The 6,047-nt window shown below is 40.7% G+C and overlaps 1 pseudogene; it reads left to right on the forward strand.

Moving 5' to 3' along the window:
* The first annotated feature begins 805 nt into the window (after positions 1-805).
* Positions 806-5,412, forward strand: LOC138154864 (ERBB receptor feedback inhibitor 1-like; annotated as a pseudogene).
* The last annotated feature ends 635 nt before the right edge of the window (positions 5,413-6,047 follow it).

Here is a 6,047-nt window from a genome sequence, read left to right on the forward strand (position 1 = left end):
AACATTATGAGGCATGACTTGACAAGGTATTTTCATGAAACAATTGTGAAATTAATTATGCCCTTTTATGCTAGAAATTTCATTGTCAAATTCTATAACATGATACTCAGTATATACTCATTCGTGTTTGTTAATAATGTTAGTTGATGGGGGTGTCTAGGTGGTGCAATGAGTAAAGCATGGCCCCAGAATAAGGAGGACCCGAGTTCAGTTTAGGCCTCAGACACTTAACACCCACACAAAACAACTATCCGTGTAACCTTGGGCAAGTTACTTAACCCCAATTGCCCTCCAAAAGGCAAAAAATAATAATAATAATTTTAGTTGAATGTTATCTTTTTGTTGAATTGAATTAACTTAATTTTTGAGAGAAGGAATTTTATTCTCTTTCCTTTAAAAAAGGACCTAATAAGTCAGATGTGGATATTTTGTTCAAAACTGACTTTTTCCTCTTAACATCAGCAACATATTATCAGGCAGAAATTACCTTATCTTGCTATACATATGTATGGACACATCATTTTACTACTCAGGATCTCAGTAGCCTGATCTGTAAAATAGAGATATTACTAGAACCCACTTATCAAAGGTTTTGTGAGAATCAAAGGACATTTACATATACATACATATACACATATATGTATATACAAGTGTATGTATATATACATATATGTATAGAATCATGTGTGTGTGTGTGTATGAGAGAGAGAGCTTTGCTATCATCTATATAAATATCAACTTTCCTCATTGCCAGGATACAGTATAGTCAACAAATTTATCAAAACAAGAATGTAACCATAAAACCATGGTCAAGAAAGCATACTGCACTGTGTCATATCTCCAAGGTAATCAGGAGTTAGTCAAAAGTTTGTTTGATTGAAGAAAAGTGAATTGAGCTCAGAATTTAATGTACTCAATACAGTTTAATTAAATGCAATAAAAGTCTGTTAAGCAACTTCAAAGTAGAAGGCATGACTAGGGATATTAAGTCAAAATTGTTCTGATCTCATGGAAGTTGCAACTGTACTGGAATGTAATATGATGAAAACAACTCATTATTTGTGGAATAGCTAAGATTATTCTTTGTTATTTTAGGCAATTCACAAGTAGAATTTGATTGCATAATTCCATTTTGGATACAGAAATTTAGCAGAGTTTATAAAACTTAGTATCTCTCATAGTGAAAGGTCCATGCCAAACTAATTTCTAACAAGTAATACAAACTTCCATGGCATAAATAGTCCTGGAACATCTCTCTTCCCGGATAATACACTCAACATAATTAGCTCTCCAAAGTTTTATAGAGAACACTGGTCCCAGAAATATCTGGAATTTTCTACACATCTTAGAGGTTTTTAGGAGATTATGTTTAGGAAAAATTAAATGCATTTTGCCAGCCACACCTCTCCATTGCTATCAAATTCATGTGTATTCTAAGAGAAATTGAATTCAGATGATTCTAATTCCTGCATGCTTGACTTTATAACATTTTCTGGGGGAGACCAATTAAATTGTCAAGAAAAAGTTTTATTAGAATTTCAAGGTCCTTTTTTTCTGAGGAGGAAATAGTCACATCTGGCCAAAAATATATAAATTCAAGATCTTTTAAAAATAATACTATACATGTTTATGTAATAGTAACAAGATGAGAGGAAATATGTTAGTTACAGGTTTTCCAAGTCCAAAGTGGAAGGGAGCTACATGACTTTGGTTTAAATCCTAATCCTGGTTCAAATTCCACCCTTGCTACCTGCTTTGTGTGTGACCTTAGATAAGGCACTTATATCTTCATATCTTCCTGGCTACAAGGATTCAAATTTGCAACATGCCTGGAGAAATAATCATAGCTTAAGCCATATGATACTTTATGGTTACAAAGAGCTTTCATATACTCAGTATCATTTGATAACCAATAATTTGATGCTTATAATATTATTTATTACCTACAAAATAGTAGATAGAAAAATATTTATCTCTACTTTAAATAGTAAGAAACAGAATTATCTTAAGAGGAAGTATGGATGAATTCTCCCCCAAAAATTCTACATAGTGCCTCATTGTGGTATTGATGAGGAATGTGCTCTGGGAGCCCCCTTGACCTCTCCTTGGGTCCTTGAGGGGCAGGTTCTGGGAACCTCCCTTGGACTCTGATTAAATTGTCTCATTTGATGAGGCATTTGCATGAAACAATAAGCCTTACATTGTGGCTGGGCCTAGACCTCTAGCCTAGTTACTAAATGCTAACTACTAACTCTAGCCTAGTTACTAGCCTAGCCCTCCATTGTTCATCTATTTCCCACCCTTGAGCCTATCAAAATATCTATCCACCCTTGAACTGGCCTAGCCCACCATTGTCTGTAATCTCCAGGTGGCCTCCCACCCTTAATCACTTATTGCCCTCATTAACTCCTCCTAAAGACCCTCCCCAAATTCTGCCCTAGACCACCCCTAGATTCTTCCCACAACCTTCTGTATATAAGACCCCCTGCTGTTTTCATGTTCGTGAGAGCGCCATAGAATAGTGAGAGCACCGTAGAATTACCTAGCACAGATTTACTCTGTGTCTAATACAAGCAAACTTTTAATAAACTTTACTTTTCTTTGACTGAGAAGACTTGAGTCAAATTCATTCGGCAGGACCTAGCTGAATGTTGGTATTTTGGGGTCTCCAGAGCAACCCTAACCCTCTTAGTGGGTAACCTCTTCAGTATGGATTTGATCTTATATTTTCAAAGACTATGCCAGCAGAGTACATGTTCTAGAAGGTTCTACCATGGAAGTCTTTGAGTATGATCCCAGGAATAGACCAAGCCTGTGCTCAATGGACAAGCTTTACTAGAACTCAAGGCACTAATCCCCATTTTGGAAGACTCTGCATCAGTGGAATTCAATTATTCAATAATCTATACCTGCATGAGCCAGAGAGTTGTCAAGAACTGGAGAGGAGAACTTGGTCTCTTGACTTCCAGCATTAAGAATGAAGACATGCAGGGGTGGCTAGGTGGTGCAGTAAATAGAGCACAGGCCCTGGAGTCAGGAGGACCCTTCAAATTCAGCCTCAGGTACTTAACACTTACTAGCCATGTGACTTTGGGCAAGTCACATAACCCCAACTGCCCTCCCTCTTCTAAAAAGCAAAAAAAAAGAAGATTATGCAGTTGAAAAAAAATATGTGGTTCAGGCCAGAAAGGAGAGAAGGACTCTGGGAAGAAGCTGCTATGTAGAGCAACTGACACTTCAATCATGTTAATTCTTTACAGTCTTTCTCTACTATCTATCCCAAAGAAACCAAACTCTCAACAATTCTGCCTCTCACTAATGGAGCATTGCATAATCAGTCTTAGGATTGCCTTATCAAAATGTGCTTCAAACCTTGAGTAACATAACTAAATGTCATGAGGCACCTGTCCAGGGAAAAGCCACCTGGTGATTTTTTTTGACCATGGGAACCCAAAATCAGAAGATGACTCAGAAGCCTAAAATCAACCAGGGACAGGCTCTAGGGGCAGGCAGGCAGTGTCTCCGATTGCCCAATGTCCAGGCCCTTCTGGCCGGGCTGCTGAGGCAGCCGGGACAGACCAGAAGACAAGTGGCGGAGGCTGTGGCCATCGGGGATCCGCTGAGGGAATGAAAGCTGCTGGCAAGCTGAAAATCCCTGACCTGCAAAAGTGTGGAGGCATAATGTCAATCAGCAGGAGTTGCTGCTCAGGAAATCGGACTCCCATTAAAGAGTGGATTTCTACGGAATGGCCAAGCCATGGGGAGCCTGAAGACCTGAAGCCACAAAGGGTTTGAGAATAACTTTTATTTTTTATATTTTTGCTTTTTTGCAGGGGGAAAGGCAAGGCAATTGGGGTTGTGACTTCCCCAAGGTCCTACGGCTAGTAAGTGTTTAGCGTCTGAGGCTAGATTTGAATTCAGGTCCTTCTGACTCCAGGGCCAGTGCTCTATTTACTGCACCACCTAGCTGCCCAAGAACAACTTTTAAAATATTGACCCGATAACCATGACCTACAACCTGAATCCCACCACCCAGCAGCACCTGACAACCTTTGGGTACATTTCAAAACCTGCCCCAGTGAACGGCCACTGTTTTGCCAAAATCTGTTTCCAGACTCCATCTCTGAGAAGTCTGCCTTGAAGTCTCTCATTCTATCCCCCAGTGAAGATTTTCAGAAGAATGAAGAGGGCCATGTAGTTTGTGGTACTAAGGAACTTTCTGTGACTGGGGACCATGATGCTTATAGCAGGTCCCCTCTCACACCCTTAAAGAACAGGTCTTCGCAGTTTTCCTTGGTGACTTCTGGTGAGCAGGGTTCCAGGCACCTACCCCTCCTGCCTATCTCAGAGGACTTTTCTCCAGATGACAGACTGCAAGGTGGAATTTATAACGAGTTCAGACACATCCTTTAGAAGACTATTCACTTTCTGTCTTTAAATAAGGGGTTCCAGGCAGATGGTGCTTCCGTGGGTTTGGGCAGATCAATTCTGCATATTTTGACGCCCAAGCTATAGAAGATGGGAGGCCATCAAAAAAACTCAAACTCCTGCTCTTCAGCAGTCCCACTGGAAATTATGGAAATTACAAAGGTCCTGTTCCAGACCACCTGGATCCTTTAACAAGTCAGCCTCAAGGCTGTCCAGCAATTTACACAGAACTTCTCTTGATTCAGATGAAGACAAACCAGAAGTCCCCCCAGGGTTCCCATACTTGCCAGCCCAGGGAAGCCAGATTATAGAAGGTGGTCAGCAGAAGTTACTTCCAACACCTATAGTTGTTGTACCCGAAACAGGAGCAAGACCCAAGTAACAATTTAGAAGTGGACCCTTTTTTGGCATCTTGTTGACTGCTTGGGGCCCTACCCCAAATCGAACAGCCCAGCCTGGGCAAAGCCTCAGCTTTTAAAGGCAAACTTTGTAAGCAAGAACTTGCAGAGGCTAAAATCAGTGATTGGTAGGTACACATGTTGATATTCAAGGACCTGAGTTTCCCTAGGCATGGCTAAACCTCACAGTTTGCTTACTTCTGTGAAGGAGAGCTGGTTGGGGGAGGGGAAAGGGAGCAGAGAAACCAGAATGAGGACATGTATAATATAGTGGCCAAGACAGGCCTCCCAAAGTGCCTCCCAGAGAACCTTTATCACAGAGTAACTCCCCCACACCAAGTCCTAAAAGCCTTCCATCTTTTTTACCTCAAGGGGGTCATGTGCCCTACGCCCAGCTTTGCCCCAGATCCCAAATATGTCATCAGCAAAGATTTGCAAATACAGAACAGTGAAGGATCTGCTAGCAGTGGTCCTTACATTCTGCCTTCTCATTGAAAATGGAAAGAAGGTGAATTCAATACATTATTACTGTAAGAGGGGATATAATGGGATCTTGTTTGCTCCCACAAAAGCTATTGGAAAATAATCAATAGCTCTGGGGAAGCTTTCTATTATCTCTAAAACCCTGGCCTTCCTGGAACTATGACAATGGCCAGAAGGAACTAGAAAGGTGGGGGTGTGGCACACAGCTCTGACCTTAGAAGAGGTCAGGTCTCAAGTATCCTCACTACCATGCCAATGTAATCTGCATATAAACGGCATATATTAAGGGAAATAAAGTGAGGAATTTGACTAACCCTAAGTCTACCAGGAAGGACAGAACTGTATAACCTTACTCTTGCTTGGCCAACAGTGTGGGTGTGTCCCTGGTGAGCACCACACCCACTTTCTTGCTGAAAGCCTAATAAAAATGTTCCTCTGCACACTGTTTCAAGTTCTTTCAGTGAGAAGGGGTTTACCATTTTAAGGGGTACATCATATGAATCTTCCTAAGGACCCCAAAGAGAAGCAGTGGACAGCAAAAGCTCATCCCAGGCTAACTCCATGACCCTACCAGGTCCACAATTTTCTTTTGGAGAAAAGTCTTTCTATTCAAGCCTATATAATTTAAAGACGTGATGTTAGGGGGAGGAGAAACATCTATATGTATAGATAGATGATAGATAGATAGATAGATAGATAGATAGATAGATAGATAGATAGATAGATAGATAGATAGAT

The sequence above is a fragment of the Petaurus breviceps genome, unplaced genomic scaffold (assembly GCF_028583685.1).
Source record: "Petaurus breviceps papuanus isolate PSGF00001 unplaced genomic scaffold, PetGlider_PUasm1.0 91133, whole genome shotgun sequence".
Lineage (NCBI taxonomy): Eukaryota > Metazoa > Chordata > Mammalia > Diprotodontia > Petauridae > Petaurus > Petaurus breviceps.